Source organism: Petaurus breviceps, unplaced genomic scaffold (assembly GCF_028583685.1).
Source record: "Petaurus breviceps papuanus isolate PSGF00001 unplaced genomic scaffold, PetGlider_PUasm1.0 688, whole genome shotgun sequence".
Classification (NCBI taxonomy): domain Eukaryota; kingdom Metazoa; phylum Chordata; class Mammalia; order Diprotodontia; family Petauridae; genus Petaurus; species Petaurus breviceps.
In genome coordinates, this window is record NW_027186457.1 from 9,027,102 (window position 1) to 9,042,887 (window position 15,786).

The following is a 15,786-nucleotide window of genomic DNA, read 5'->3' on the forward strand; positions in this document are numbered from 1 at the left end:
TTCTTTTTATAACATACTTCCTCACACACAGATACAACTAATAATAATAGCTAGCATTTGTATCGCACTTTCAGGTTTGCCAAGTACTTTACAAAATCGTATGGGGCAGGTCCTTATTATCCACATTTTAAAAGAGGAGAAGACTGAAGCCTGAGAGGTTAAGTGAAGGATTTGCCCAGGGTCACAAATGCTAATCACTGTCTTGAGTCAGGATTCAAACCCATATCTTCCTGACTCTCAAGCCTTCTGTCCACTGCACCCCCTTACTGTCTTATAGCTCAGTTAAATGGACAACTTAATAGTTTCCCTCACAATAGAATAAAAAGAAGCTATTTACATTCAATTGGCATTATATGCCCAAATACCGTGTTTCCCCGATAATAAGACACTGTCTTATTATTTTTTTTTTTTTGACAGAAAAACACCAGAGGGCTTATTTTCAGGAGAGGGCTTATTTTAATGAACATTGACAGCAATTTTAATAAATAGGTAAATGTGAACAAAAAAATGTACCTTTATTCAATAAGCAAATCACTGGGGAAGAACAGGATGATGTGCTCACTGCTGCAGCTCTGATTGGATGCAGCTCGGAGCACAGCGTGTGTTTCACGGGCGGGGACAGTGCATACAGAGGGTACCATAGTGTAGCGCAGGGGATCACCTTCACTACAGTAGCAATCTCAATAGGGCTTATTTTCGGGGGAGGGCTTATTTTAGAGGAATCTTACACAGTAAAGGGAGGGCTTATTTTCAGGATAGGTCTTATTATCGGGGAAACACGGTACGAGCAAATATAGCCAGCCCCTCTATATAAAATATATATAAATGTGCGTATAATTGTATGTATATATACATATATGTGTGTATACACACACATAACATTAAGGTGGAACACCTGCTTTCTTCACTGGGACTTGGAATAATTTGCATCTCCATAGGACAACAGTCTCTCTCCCCCCGCCCCATTATACTGTTATGACAAAGATCAAATTTAAATCTCGACAAATAATTTATTATTACTTAGAGAATTCTTTTTGGTGCAACGTGAGGATGGGAGCAGTCTTTGACAATGCATAGGGCTCGTGACTGCTTGCTAACTGCGGCCAGCGAGGTGTGTTCTGAACCTTGATTTGATGCTGTGACATGCATCAGATCTTGGTAGGCCCTTTCTAGTATGTTGATACTAATTGTGGTCATTTGTGTCTTTTGTGTAAGTAGAAATCGAACACGTGGAACCCACTTCTTGGTGTCGAGACCTAGCCCAGTCTTGGCAGCGTTTGGAGTTACTCTGCACAATTTCAAAAGCAGGGTTTAATAGCCATTGTACAAAGCCCCTATTTCCCTTTCTAGTTTCGCTCTGCTTGTATTCAATCCAGTCTTGAATTCTTGGGGGAAGGAACAAGGGGTATCAGTGAACTGGAGTGAGAGCGAGATCCTCCCAGGGCTCCTTCCATCCACTGCTGTCTTGGCAGGTTCCCATGTAACCAATAGCAATTTCCATAAAATGACTAGTCTAGGAGAACCTAGCAGACCTGGCTAATGGTATTGAATCAGGACTGTGGTTCATATTATTAGCCGGGGGATGGGGGTGGTAAAGATGAGGGATATGGGAGTGGGCGGGTGATGCAGAGAAGTACCCAAATCCTACTGTATCTTGGATGAATTTCTGGTAGCCAGCACATCTCTGTTATTTAGCTATGTAAATATAATGTGGCAAGCCCCAAAGAAACAGCAGTAGGCAGCTGCCTGCCCTGTGTGTCTCCTCAGACCCTGACACAACTCACAGGATACATTTACAGTGCTAATGAGCAATTAGGAGGTTCTTCCCTGTCAATTAGCTTGAAGAATAATGAGACTCAGTGAGCACTGTCCTTTTTAAAGGATGTGTATTTCCTAAAAGCATGTCATTCTCTGCTGTTTACAATTATATGGCTAGTGAAACAGCTACTTAACATGAGTAAGAATTCAATTGTGGCACTTGAGACAGATGGATGAGAGATGTACAGACAGGTACCACTTGAAAGTTGGAATTTCCTGCATTTTTTCCCTCCTTTCCCCTTCTAGTTGTCATGACATCTAAACTCCAGCTTTCACCATAACCGTCTTCATGATTGGCTGCTGGGAGGTGATTGTAGTTAACAGCTTTTCCCTCTCTCTTTTTATATCCCCAGAGCTTAGCACAATGCGCACAAACTCGCTACATAAACGTTTGATTGATTGATTATTGATTGGTGAACAAATGTGCAGTGTATGTTTTGGCCTGCAGGGTATTGATCCCAGAGTTGGATCCCTTTTTATCATATAATACGCTAGCGTTTTACCTGTTCACCCAAACAGTCTGGGTTATTTCTGCTAAATCAGAAACTGGAAATCGATGGAAAAATGCCACACACAGACTCGGAGAACCTTTTAAAAATCCAGATGGCAACATGTGAAGATAGGAATTTGGACGCTTAGATCAGTAATCATGGTAAAATTAAGCTCAGAATACACCGAGTTAAGATTAACAAACACTCTTTCTTAGAGCTTAATTACATTTGCAGCATTTGCCTTTACCTTGATATGGTGCCATGGGCTCTACAGTCAATTCATAAATGTTAAACTGAATTTAAATAGTTTACCCGAGTCTGAGAGCGATGAAGCCACAAAGTAATCTGAGGGTCCACCCTTGGGGAGGTTTATGAAATGGGTCTACTGAATGCCAGATCTGGCTACTGGTGACATTTATGTTTAATAATATTTAGAGGATATATTACGTGCTTTCTCCAAAATTATTTTTGCTGATTTTTCTTTAGTTTTTGAAGGCCAACTGCCTCTCTCTACTTTTCTCCCAAAGATGTCACAGACCAGCCCATTTCAGAGCCTTATTTCCACTCAAGTTTTCTTTTTCCTGATGGTTGGCTAGGCTGGGATATAGGAGGGAAGCAAACAGTAGCCTAGCATGTAGTCACTTTTTTAGAACTCTGAAGCATCTTAATTTTTTCCCCTCCACTTTCTGATATACAAGTTGTTGTTTTTTTTTTAAATCCCTTTGGTGCCTTTATAATTCATTCTGAGTTTTTATTGGTACTCTCCAGAGAGTTTCTGAGTCTAGTCTTACGTTCTAACCTGTATTGGCCTTTTAGGCCAGAGCTGGTTGACTTTCAAAAGATTTCAAAAGAAAACTTATCTTATGGCATATATAAGGGTAGCATTCCTTTAGTTGGATTTCTTGCCATTTGCTGCCAATTTTTATATTTAGTCCCACCCCTCCATTTCCCAGAACAAGAATCTGATTCTTTAATAGAAATCATATCCCATACCAAGGCTTTCCTGATGTCAGTCCTACTTTGGCCTCTTGGCACCTCCCAGTCTTGCTCCTGGCTCTCCTCAGTGGGGCCCACAAAGGACCAGTCCAGTCCCTCCTACACAAGGCAGCCCTTCAGATGCATGAAGATACTAATAGTCTGCCCATCAGGTCTTCTCTTTGAGCTCACAAAAGTGAGAAACCTTGTTCAAGGTCAAACAACCAGTCAGTTTCAGAGCCAGCACTTGTACCTAGGACTCTAGATTTTCACCCCATTATACTTTCTACCATTCTCAAATGTGCCTGGGTTCATTTTCAGTTGTAGGGATTGATTTTCAAAAAATAAATCAGGTTTCTAATATAGACAAGGGAGGGTGGGAGTATGGGGATGGGGAATGTTAGTTACTTAGATTCAATGAACATTCTGCCCATTGATGGTAGTACCCAGATGCCCATAATACTTTTCACCCATACAGCGTGTGATCCATTGGTTTTTCTCTCCATTAGCATTGGAAGTCTGTAAGTGATCACACAGTGTGAGTAGAGAGAGGAAAGTATTAATTGAAATAATGTTTAATATATTAAAAAAAAATGTTTTAGCTAAAAACACCCTCTTCTACATAAGAAAATTTGCATCCTACCAGATATCTTTGAGGCACCCAACTGCTACCATCAATTGGTGCTGAAATTTTGGAAGCTTCCATTGGCTTTTAGTCTCTGTTCTTTTCTAGTCCATCCTTCACACTGCTAACGAGTGTATCTTCCTGATATATACATGATACAGGCCATGTCCTTTCCCTATAGGTAACCTTTAAAGTTTCCCTCTAGGATTTACATTATGAAATATAAACTCCTCTACCTGGCATTCAGAGCCTTCTACAATCTGATCCCAGCCTATCCCTTCAGCCTTAGCTCATGCTGTTCTTTCCTTTTCATGAATGCTATGGTAAAGCCCACTTGTAACCTGTGATCTCACATTATGAAATATAAACTCCTCTACCTGGCATTCAGAGCCTTCTACAATCTGATCCCAGCCTATCCCTTCAGCCTTAGCTCATGCTGTTCTTTCCTTTTCATGAATGCTATGGTAAAGCCCACTTGTAACCTGTGATCTCACACTGCCCTTCTTTCTTAGGCAACACTTCCTCAATGAAACCCTTCCTGATTTCTCTGCCCCCTTGTCTTCTCAGCCTCCAGCAAGGAGTGAATTCTCTCTTGAATCTTACACTCCTTTGTAGTTTATTTCCTGTACGTTATTGATTCTAACATCTAGCAAGCTTATTTGGATGCATCTCATTCCCCTTACTAGTTTGCGCTCAGAGCAGAGAGGGCAATTGTCGTTTTCATGCTTGTATTTCTGGGGCTTGGTATAGTTCTTTGTGCATTGAATCAGCGTGGTATAGAAGTTAGAAAACTAGACTTGAGAGTCAAGAAAACGTTGAAATCCCGCCTTAGATACTTCCTTTCTCTGACCTTGGACAAGTCAACCTCTTGGAGTCTCATTTTCTTCAATTATAGAAGTTGTAGAGATGAAATAATGTAATAAACACTTAGATATTTATGTAATACTTTATAATTTACCAAGTTCTTTCTATTATTAGTAGTGTTATTACATAGCTGGCACCTAATAAATGTTTGAATTGAATTGGCTAGGCTCACACTGATGGTGACCCATCCAGAATCCAGGTTTCACATTTCCTCGTGGAATTGAATTGTTGATAATGTAACAGGAGCCCTGGACCTGGAGTCTCTTTCCAGCTTAGCCTCCAATCGGCTGTGGGACCTTGGGTAACTCAGTTCAACAAATATTTATTGGGTTTCAACTCTGTGCAAGACACTCTTCATTCATCCACTCTTTTATCTATTTATTCATTCATTTACTTGTTTGTTCATTTATCCATTCATTTATTTATGTATGTAAAGAAGGGGCGTGCAGTGTGTTCTTTGTAAGTTCTTTCTTCTGTTATTGAAGTATTGTAGAAATTACATACAGAGAGAATAATCTTCCAACACTCACACAGTAAAGCTTGAGGGATCACTTTCTTGGAGAAACAGCATCCTGCACTCTTACGTAGGAGAGAGAGATGCATTCCAAATGAAAATCTTTCAGTATTACTATTGGCAGGAATTGCTGTTGTAAAACCGACGAGGCTGGCTTCCTGCCACAAGATTAAGATACTTCTTATTGAAATTAGTTTTTGTTTCAAGCAGATCTCCTTCACATAGGTTTTATTTCAAAGGTGACTATATTCTAAATTGTCCCTGCCTTACTGTTTGATTTCAAAACAATTTGTCATTTCAATATCCCCCCCCACACACAATAATTCACACAAGTTTTTAGACGTCACTTAAACAAGAAAACAAATTGGTTGATTGCATTCATTGTTTCCTATCCAGTTTTTTGACCATCCTAATTTTGATGATGAATTATTCCCACTTTAGAAACACATCATTCTCTGTTGTCTTTTCTTTGTAAATGTAAATGTCCGTGATTGTAGGCACTGAGGTTAATATTGATCGCCACTGCTGATTGGATGGGTGTTTATTGTTGTTTGTCCTTTGTTCTCAAAGAGGACTGTGACATCAGGAAAGTGATATCATGACTTGTAAGTGAATTGGATTTAAGTGAGGCAGGGCTGTGCAAAATCACCAATCTCACTCTCTCCTCCGGAACCATTTGGGTCCAGTGGCAAGATGTAGATCAGAACAACTGGGGATGGTCCCTGGGTATTTATATTGAGTGTCCTGTTAGCCTAATAAACACCAATTTCAGTAATGAGATCTATCAAGTCTCTCCAGGCTTCAAATCTCACAATCCCATGACATGCTGAAAATACATTAATGAAATTCTTTCAACCAGACAAATTTGGTTAGCCTGTCAATAAGCATTTATTAAGTGCTGTGTGACAGACAAAAACAGCCCTTGCCCTCAGAGAGCCCCCATTCTAATAGGAAGACAACATATAATTAGCTAGGTACACAAAACCTATATACAGAGTAGATGGAAAGTCATCTCAGAGGGGGAAGGCAACAGTGGCCTCAGGAACCTGAAAGGCCTCTTATAGAAGGCAGGATTTGAGCCAAGACCTGAAGCCAGAGTTGGAGATTGGCTTGGGGGACAACCAGTGATAATTTTGTGGTGGTTTTCCAATTACATCATTGTAGACATTTTGCATATTGTTTTCTTGGCTCTGCCTATATCCCTCTGCATTAGCTCTTGTACATTTTGCCATGCTTTTCTGTATTTATTGCATTTGTGGTTTCTTTCAGTCTGGTAATATAACATCCATGGACCAAGTATTAGGACACAGCAATATTGCAAATAAATGTAAAGAGGCAGAAATGGTAAACACCACGTCCTTTATGTAATAAATATAGTTCTATAAATGAAGTTTATATGTACCATAGTAACATATATATATATATATATGTAAAGAGAGAGAGACCCTAATAATAAAAATAGAAATCAATCAATAGGCATTTATTAAGATTCAACTATGTGTTAGGAACTAAACCAAGTGCTAGGGTTACAAAGAAAGGGAAAAGACAAGTCCTTCCTCTTAACTAGTTCACATTCTAGTGGGAGAGACAGATAGACAAAGAATACAGATTTGAAAATACAGAATAAATTGGGGATAAGCAAAACACTTGCATTAGGGGGTGGGATTCGGAAGGAAGGAAGGAAGCATGTATTAAGTACCTGCTATAAGCCAGGAGCTATACTAAGCACTTTCTAATTATTAACCCCTTTAATCTTCACAACAGCTCTGGGAGATGGGTGCTATTATTATACCCATTTTACAGATGAGGAAACTGAGGTAGATAGTAGTTCAGTGACTTGCCCAAGGTCAGATAGCTAGTTAAGCAATTGAAGACAGATTTTTTGACTCAGTTCTTCCAGTCTCCAAGCCCAATGCACTCTCCACTGTGCCACTGAGAAAGCTTCAGGAACAGCTTCTCATAGAAGGTGTAATTTTAGCTGGGATATGAAGGAAGCCAGAAGTCAGAGATGAGGAGCCAGCTTCCAAAGTGGTCTGCATTTTTACTGTAAAATAGAATTTCGGCATTAGGAAAAAATAAAAAAGAGGAAAAAACACACAATAATTTGAGAAATTTTTATTTCTGTTTCTCTTTTTCTCCTTGCTTTCATTTTTTAGAAGTCATACTAACCATCTATTCAGTTCTAAAATACAGGAAATGGCATGTTTGACTTGGGGAGACCAAGTCTTTCCTTATCTATTTCTTTTTTCCCCCCCTCAATTTTAAGATGGAAAAGGACATATATGTATTCTCTCTCAGCCCCTTGTTATTTAGCTTTCAAGGGGAATAGCCATCAGTTCAGAGGGCACAAACAAAACAGACTTTAACAGATTTAACAATAAAATTCTAAATAATGAGTGGGTCATAGGTTGAGGGCTTACTATGTGTCGGACATTGTACTAAGCACTGAGGGTAAAATGAAAAGCAAATAAGTTCCTGTCCTTAGGGGGCTTACCCTCAAATGGAGGAAGGTGATGCATATAGAGCTGCAGGAAAGCTGGAGCTGGAGAATTGCAGTAAATGGGAATGTCATGGTATCCACCAAGATGACATTCACCAATCAGAGATGGAAGCTAGAATTAAGAGTTCAAATTTCTGGTAGGATAGACATGGGAAAGGAGTGGGACAGTGGCAAGGAGACTGCAGGATGTGAAGGAAATTCTCCAGTATGATTTTAGAGGGAGGTCAGTGTGCACTAGGAGCCCATGGATGTGTCCTTTGCCTCTGGATTACTAGTACTACACATAAGCCTGTTTATAGGTCCCTTCTCTTTTCACCTTGTGGTTACCTATCAGTCCAAAAAGTATCTGTTGACCACTTGTGGATGGTGTGAAAGAAAAAGAAAAGGCAGACCTCATGAGGAATTCACAAGCTGGTCATAAGGTCATCTTTGGTCATATGGGCAGGGCCAGAGGGCACAAGGATCCTGGGATGTCCAGGACCCATAGGAAACTGGTTCCCAATCACCATTAGGTGGTTTTGTCTCCAGACAACCTTGTCTTCTGGATAATCGTGGTGCCCCAGTCAGTTTATTAAGGAGCAAGTGCTGAGGGTCAGCTCAGCTTTGTGAGATTCTGTGCTATATTTTAATATTCCCTGAGAACATTCCTATCATCCCACAGCCTTTTGTGTGCCACAGTAACTGTTAGACTGCATGGCCATGGCACAGGCTCCCAGTTCTGTGCTTGGCTTCAGAACCTACCGTTCATTTTGAGTATTCACTAATAAAAGATCTAGGACTCGAGCGACATCATAACTGTTAAGAACCTGATACCTTTTCCTTTGACTAATTTTATGAGTCAACCAGTTTTTTCAGTTCCTTATCTACTCTGTAAGAAAAAGAATATCGTCATTTAAATTATTTTGGCTAGTTTTTTTTTCCTCTTTCAAAAACTTCAGTGTTTCATAATACTGGTAGCTATTTATTTTTAAAAAGGATATGATTATTATCAATAGCTCCATTTTTGTCACTTTTATTTGTAAGTATAAGATATATCAAAAGTCTTAATGCAGTATTAAGCTATTAAAGCTTAAAAGTGTATTAAAACTTGTAGAACACCCAGTATGTCCTTCCTCCTTCCCTTACCCAGTGAGCCATCACTTATAACAAAGAAGATAAAAGAAAGGAGGCGGGTGTATGTGTGTGTGTGTGTGTGTGTGTGTGTGTGTGTGTGTGTGTGTGGTGGTGGTGGGGTATCATTTCAACAAAACTAACCAACACATCCACTGAGAATGACTGGGTAAGCGTCACTCCACACCCATAGTCCCACACCTCTGCTAAAATGGGAGGGAGGTGCATTATCTCTTCATTTCTTCAGGGCCAAGTTTGTTCATTACAGTTAGACTTCATTCCATTTTTTTGGTGCTGTTTTTTCCATTTACATGGTTGTGATCATTCTTTCACAGTTATTTTTAAAGTTAAGATGATGACCAGACTCATATCCCGGAAAGCAGAAATTAGATAATTCCCCCAAAATATAATTTGTTCAGTCCTTTCATAAGCAAGTTTGAAAAAGAAATGGGTTAATACAAAGCAGATCTGAGCTGGAAGAGACCTCAGAGGTTATCTAATCCAGCAATCTCATCTACAATGCTCTCCACAGGTGAACATTCAGCTTTTCTCTGAAGACCTCCAGTGTCTGGGAACTCACTCCTGCCAGGGGCAGCACAGTCTACTTTTAGACCGTTCTAATTATTAGGAAGTTTTTCTTTTTATTGAGCGGGTCTGCCTCCCAGCAGGACCCCTCGGTAGGACTCCTCGGTGCCAGTTGTGATCACTGGGGCCAAGCAAACCGTGGCTAATCCCTCTTCCACATGACAACCCTTCAATCATTTGGAGACAGCAATCATGTATGCCATAAGTCTTCAGCTGAAATATCCTCTCTAACGTTGACTCCTTTCTATATTCAGGAAAATGGAATGTTGGAAGTGAAAGGGAAGGGACCCGAGAGTTCATTTATTACACTCTCTCATCCAAAACAGGAATCTTTGCTACATCCCCTTTAACAAATGCTTGTTTGGCCTCTACTGGAAAAGTTTTAGGCATAGAAACCGTTGGCAGGGCTTTGGGAGAGAAAGTAACTCCCTCCATACCTACACAAACACACAGACATATATGTATATACACACATGTGCACTGATATGTGTGTATATGCATACACATGTGTGTATATGTGTGTAGATAAAAGATGAGAGATATATGTAGATTAGATATAAATGATAGGAAATAAATAGATGAGAGATAGTTAGACGTGGATGGTTGGAGGACGGGACCTCTGATTTGACTAACAGAAGAAACTCCAAGTGAGGAATATCCTCCTACCACTGTAAAAGTTAGTACCTTCTCTGCAGCTTATGGTGTTGGACAGGTGCCTCGTGCTCTGGGAGTCACTGTCAGAGGCAGGACTTGAATCTGGGTCTCCCTGGGTCTGCCTCTCACATAGTCTCTCTCTGTCCACTATGCCACACTCCCCTCTGTGCGCGCATGTGCACGCACACACACACAGAGTATATACGCGATGTATTTATGGAACTGTAGCGATCATTTTCCAGATTTTGTTATTTTTGGATCAAATGTAAGCCCATTAACTCTTATGTGTGATGTTTCAGATGTGTGCAGACAACATATCATGTGAGCTCCTTCCCCACCCACTCAAAACTCTTATATCTTGAGTTAAACATGCATGATTCCTTCTCTCTACATCATCCAGTTTGACAATGTCCTTCAGAAAGTGTCCAGAACTGAATGTAATATTCAAGATGTGGTCTATCTCCTTAGTCGATAAGCATTTATTAAGTTCCTACCACGTGCTAGACACTGTGCTTAAGGCTGGGGCTACAAATGTTTAAAAAAAATACTGTGGTATCTGCCCTCAAGGTTCTTATAGTCCAATGAGGGAAGTTAGCACGCTAAAGAAAGCTGAAAAGGGGAGGGAAGAGAAGGTACATGGTGAGGTGGAGAATTAGGAAGGCCAAAAGGCTGCAGTCCAGTGGGGAATGAAGAGATGACTGTCCCGGGCACCTTCCTTAAATGAAGGTTATGGGAGGCACTCTCCATGCCTGCCTCCATTCAGAGGGATTCCCAGGAGCAGAGGGCGTGAGTGACCTCAGTCCAAGAATATCTTGAGACCCTCTGGTGAAATCCAGGAAAGCTTTTTCTGAAGTATCTCCCGGTCTACTAATAAAACAACCCTGTCAGGAAATAAGGCTAAGTATGGCATGATCTGTTCTTGATGAACCCATACTAGCTCTCAGTGTTCCCTGCTTCCATTTCTTTTTCTTTTTGCTTTTTGGAGGGCAATTGGGTTAAGTGACTTGCCCAAGGACACATGGCTAGTAAGTGTGATAAGTGTCTGAGGCCGGATTTGAACTCGGGTCATCCTGACTCCAGGGCCGCCACTCTATTCACTGTACCACCTAGCTGCCCCCTCTGCTTCCATTTCTAAGTGATCATAAGTGTTCTTGAAATGTTTCTGGGGATCAAAATCAAGCTGATTTAATGGCTAATGTCACAAACTCCAAAAGAGTCAAGAAGGGAGAATAACCAACGTTGAATAGAGGGGACAGCCTTAGTGGCGAGCAGAGTCAACCTCTGATCGTGGAAGAAAGGATTGTTGAAGGCCCTAAGGAGGTTTTGAGATTGAAGGCAATTGAGGGTGGGGAGGAAAGTGGAAATGAGAACACTCATGACAAATGACCATGATATTGTTAAATGGTGAGACTGATGATTGAGGAAAAAAGGGTAATTATAGTAGAGTTTGGGGCTTAAGAAGAAGATTTGTAACAGGGAGTCAATAGGAGATGAATAAAAGGTTTTCCATGAAGCAAAGTGGGCCCAGTCTAGGTGAGAGAGAGCATACATTTGTAATGCCCCCAGTGGCACAGTTTTGTGCCTTCCTCTGGCAGTGGTCAGTTGGTAAGAAACAGTGAACTCCGACCTTATGGCTTCATAGCCACTGATTTTTTTTTTTCTATTAAACAACATTGGATGAGAAGTTCATCATGTCAGGACAGTACCTCCCCACCCACTCATCACTATAACAAGATAATATTATTTCAATCTATTCATACATTTCAAATTTTATAACTATTATGAAGCTGATGGACAGGAGGAGCACCAGATTCATACTGTTAGCGTTTCTCTCCATTAACATGGATAATTGACAGCTGCTGATATTGCAAGACCAACTCACTACATTATGTTCTTTTTTGAAGAAAATGTTACAGTAATTGGCTGAATATAAATGATATATTAAGTACCTTGTCCTTGAATTATTTTCGTAATACTAGTGAGTATATTCTCTCCTGAAGCTTTTTCTAGATTCAGATGCCTTTTCTAGTGGTCTGATTTCAAGAGAATTCAGTTTATTTTGAAAATTCTTTCTGTGTCTTTTCAAAATTAGGGACAAAAAAGTAAGGCAGAATCCCTAGCTAGACCCACCTAAGTAAGACTAGAGGAGTACAAATTCAAATGTATTTAATGAAAATTTATGAAGAAGCTTAGACTAGCATTTTTTTTCAGTGTGTCCATATTTCATTTGATTTTGAAATACCCTAAAAAGTTCTCTGATTTTTAGGCGTTTCTTTCTGCAACTGGCCATGTTTCATCAAATGCACCCTGTTCTAAGAAACATGGAGCCATTTCCTTTGCTTTTTCGTGTTAACTATAAAAGTATTCAGTAGCGTTCTCTTTCACTGTGGAGATGTGTTTACTCTCAAACGAAACCATAGGGGGGGAAAAAAGCCATCCCAAGGTCATGTACCTAGTTAAGTGGGGGTGGGGTGTGGGGGCTAGATTTGAATTCATGTCTTCATGACTGCAGTGCATGCTCTTTCTATCCTTCCTCGTGAGCATTTTAAAAGGAAACTAGAGATTCCCAAGAGGTGGAAGTGAAGTGAGAGTTTGTGGTGCTCAGATACTGTAGAGTGTCATTTACAAGTTGTAAGGCCAGTTTGGTGCTAAGCCATGGACCAAGGCGATGGGGAAATTGGGGCTGGGTTGTGAAGGGCTTTAAAGATGGTGAGGGAGTAGAGAAATAAATATAAGGAAGGTCATAAATATAGAATGAGCAGTTTGTTAAAAGTACAGTGAGGCTTCCACAGGGCCCAGTGGAGAGGGATAGTATTGAGATCAAAACCAGAGGAATCTAGGAATGCCATAGATATCTGCAGGGGGGCTGGCATTGGTACCCAGAAAAGGCTACTATGGTGGAAGCAGTCTACGGCCCAAATAAGAAACCCTGCTCCATTTGACAGACGAGAAAATTGGAGCCCAGAGAAGTTAACTTGTTCCTTGTCCCTTATGAGTGTCAGAGATGGGATTTGAATGTAGGTCCTGCCTGGACTGAGAGTCCAACACTTTGTCTACTTTATCTCGATGCCTCTGTATTTATCAATGCATTGACCATCCTGCCTTCATTAGGAAAGATCATTAAAACGACTTTGAAGAAAAATAGCTGACAACTTTTTTTTTTTTTAAAGTTGTGACTAGTTGGTCAGCAAACAGAAACATCTGGCCATTGAGACTGATCAAAATAGGAGTCCCACTGGCCTGTGTCAGACATCTATCTAATTTTTCGGCATGGGGTGGGGGTCTACAGACCCAAACTTATTATGCCCAGCGGTTCTTCAATTTTTAAACCCATATGTATTTTGAAGGAAATTTAATCCATATGTTTCTGAGTCACTTGTGCTTAAGTCATTAAAATGTTATTTCCTAAATGTAATTTTCTGTTTGAAGCACTTTTCAAATATATTTTTAGTACATTTTCACTTTTCACAATGTTCAGTCTTTCAGGATTTTGTGCCTTGTGTGTGTGTGGGTTATTATTTTTTTTAATGATCTATTTAAACACATAGTAGATCATCTTAACACACATCCTGCTGTGAGACACAAAGAAAATACCAAAAGCTGGGGAAGGGGCCCCCAACCTCTGGGTGTGGGGAGCACTTCCAAGAGAGTCAACTTCCATTCTGAAAAGTTTACAGCTGCGGCTTCTCTTTCATTCCTTTATGACATCCCGGGTTGTAGTTAACCTGGCCCTTTGTTCTCAGGGTGAGGAAGGCTCGAGAAGGACATGTGTCCGTGAATAATAGAGGGATTGGAGAGGGCCGGGACCTCTTTCCTGCCTGTCATTGGCAGCTGAGGACATCAGGGCAGCTCACAATGTGGCTGCAGGGTGGGGACTGAAAAATCCCCGGAAAGCTGGGCTCTCCATCTTTTTTCGGTTCGTGGACCCCTTTGCCTGACTGGTGAAGCCCGTGGCCCCCCTTTGCAGAATAATGTGCACAAAATAAAATGTATAGAATTGCAAAGGAAACTGATCGCATATGCATATATTTTACACATATACATACATGTGCACACATTGCATGTGTATGTACACAGCCACATTGGCCTGTATTGCACGTGCATTTGCATGTGTATGTCCGTGTTTACATGTGTGCTTGTAGAGGTGTGTATGCATGTGTGCAGTGCATATAACATTGATGCACATATAGGTGTATATTATATTTCATGCATGTATATTTACTTCTATACATGTGCATTGTTATAACATGTTATACACATACATGTGCACACACCCAACATAGGTATATACAATGTGTGTTGTGCCTGCTTATATGTACATATGTGTTTACATGTGTGTGCATACCGGTGCATAGTAAGTATGTTGTGTGTGTACACAATTACATCTTACATTGCATGTATGTGTGTATTTAGATCTAGATATAAATGAATATGTATGGCATATGCAAGTATATAAGTGTGTATTAAATTTCATGTATGCACACATGCACATTACATGCATGTATATGCATAGGGATATGTATATGTCGCATTGCAATGTACACATTGTGCATATGCATATTTGTATATCTGCACACACACACGTGTGTGTGTGTGTGTGTGTGTGTGTGTGTGTGTGTTCCCAGGCCTCAGGTTAAGAACCCTGGTGTTAAAGGTTCTCCAGATTTGTCTGCTTAGACAAAATGCCTGGGATTGTATGCTTGTGGCAGCTTTCTTATGGAACCAGGTGTTCCTGGGACTAAAATAAGCCACTTCAACTTTGGCCTCCCTAGAGTGTCCTCTTACAGATGAAGGTTTTGCTAGATGCAGAGACCTTGAACATCCAAGTCTGTCTCTCTGGCTGGTTGTCAGTTGGCTCTGAAAGCAGACGGGAGACTCTCAGTGAATGGTGCATATTGGTCTTTGCTGTGAGTGCTAGTCAGGGCTCAGGGCCTTCCCTCCATTGATATTGTCTGTATCTTGTATGTTCATAGTAGTTGTCTGTCCTGTCGGTCTGGGAGCTGCGTGAGGACAGAGACCTTATTTTTGCCTCCTCTGTGTCCCCAGCACCTGGTACAGAATAAGTCCTTGATGATCCAGTTCATCATGGTCTTTGGTAACTCTGCAGTTTGCAAAGTCTTCTCTTCCCAGGCATCCTATGAAACAGATATAGGTAAAAATAAGTGTTGCTGGCTCTTTTATAGGTGAAGGCGTTAAGATTCAGCAAGGCTAAGTACCTGCAGCCAGTGAGAGCTCAAGCCTGAACTCCAAAGCAGAGATTCTATCAGACTTTCTTTCCACGACACTCTCTGGTATGGTAGGAAATACATTGATAAAAGTCAGATGGATGGAGTTGAAATTCGGGGAGGCTGTGAGTGACCTCTCAAAGACCACCCAGGAAGCCCTTGGTGGGTCTAAGAGGACACATAAGCTCTGTTTTGCAAGACCATCCCTTCTAACCTCTTTCCAAATTTCCTTTTCTGTGCCAGCCCCTTTTTTCTGATAATATGGTTGAATTACAAGAGCAGTCAGATATTAGTAATATAGTTCTTGGCAGTTCTCGGAATTGTCTTATGATCAGCCATAGTCTCAGCCAAAGTCACAATTAAGTGTCCATTTTAAAGAAAAATATTTACTCCATAGGGCTTCAGAATCTCGTTTCAAGCATATG

At 40.6% G+C, this 15,786-nt stretch overlaps 1 protein-coding gene and 1 long non-coding RNA gene across 7 annotated transcripts in view; one reads left to right on the forward strand and one right to left on the reverse strand.

The window, feature by feature from the left end:
• The window catches only part of RHBDD1 (rhomboid domain containing 1), a 220,733-nt gene that overhangs the window by 126,642 nt on the left and 78,305 nt on the right, over window positions 1-15,786 (forward strand). The gene's annotated exons all lie outside the window — the stretch shown is intronic.
• LOC138174350 (uncharacterized) overlaps window positions 13,533-15,786 on the reverse strand; it is a 31,981-nt gene continuing 29,727 nt past the window's right edge. For both annotated transcript variants that reach the window (XR_011171689.1, XR_011171688.1), the window contains exon 3: window positions 13,533-15,271. This is a non-coding gene — a long non-coding RNA (uncharacterized lncRNA). The remainder of the gene's footprint in view (window positions 15,272-15,786) is intronic.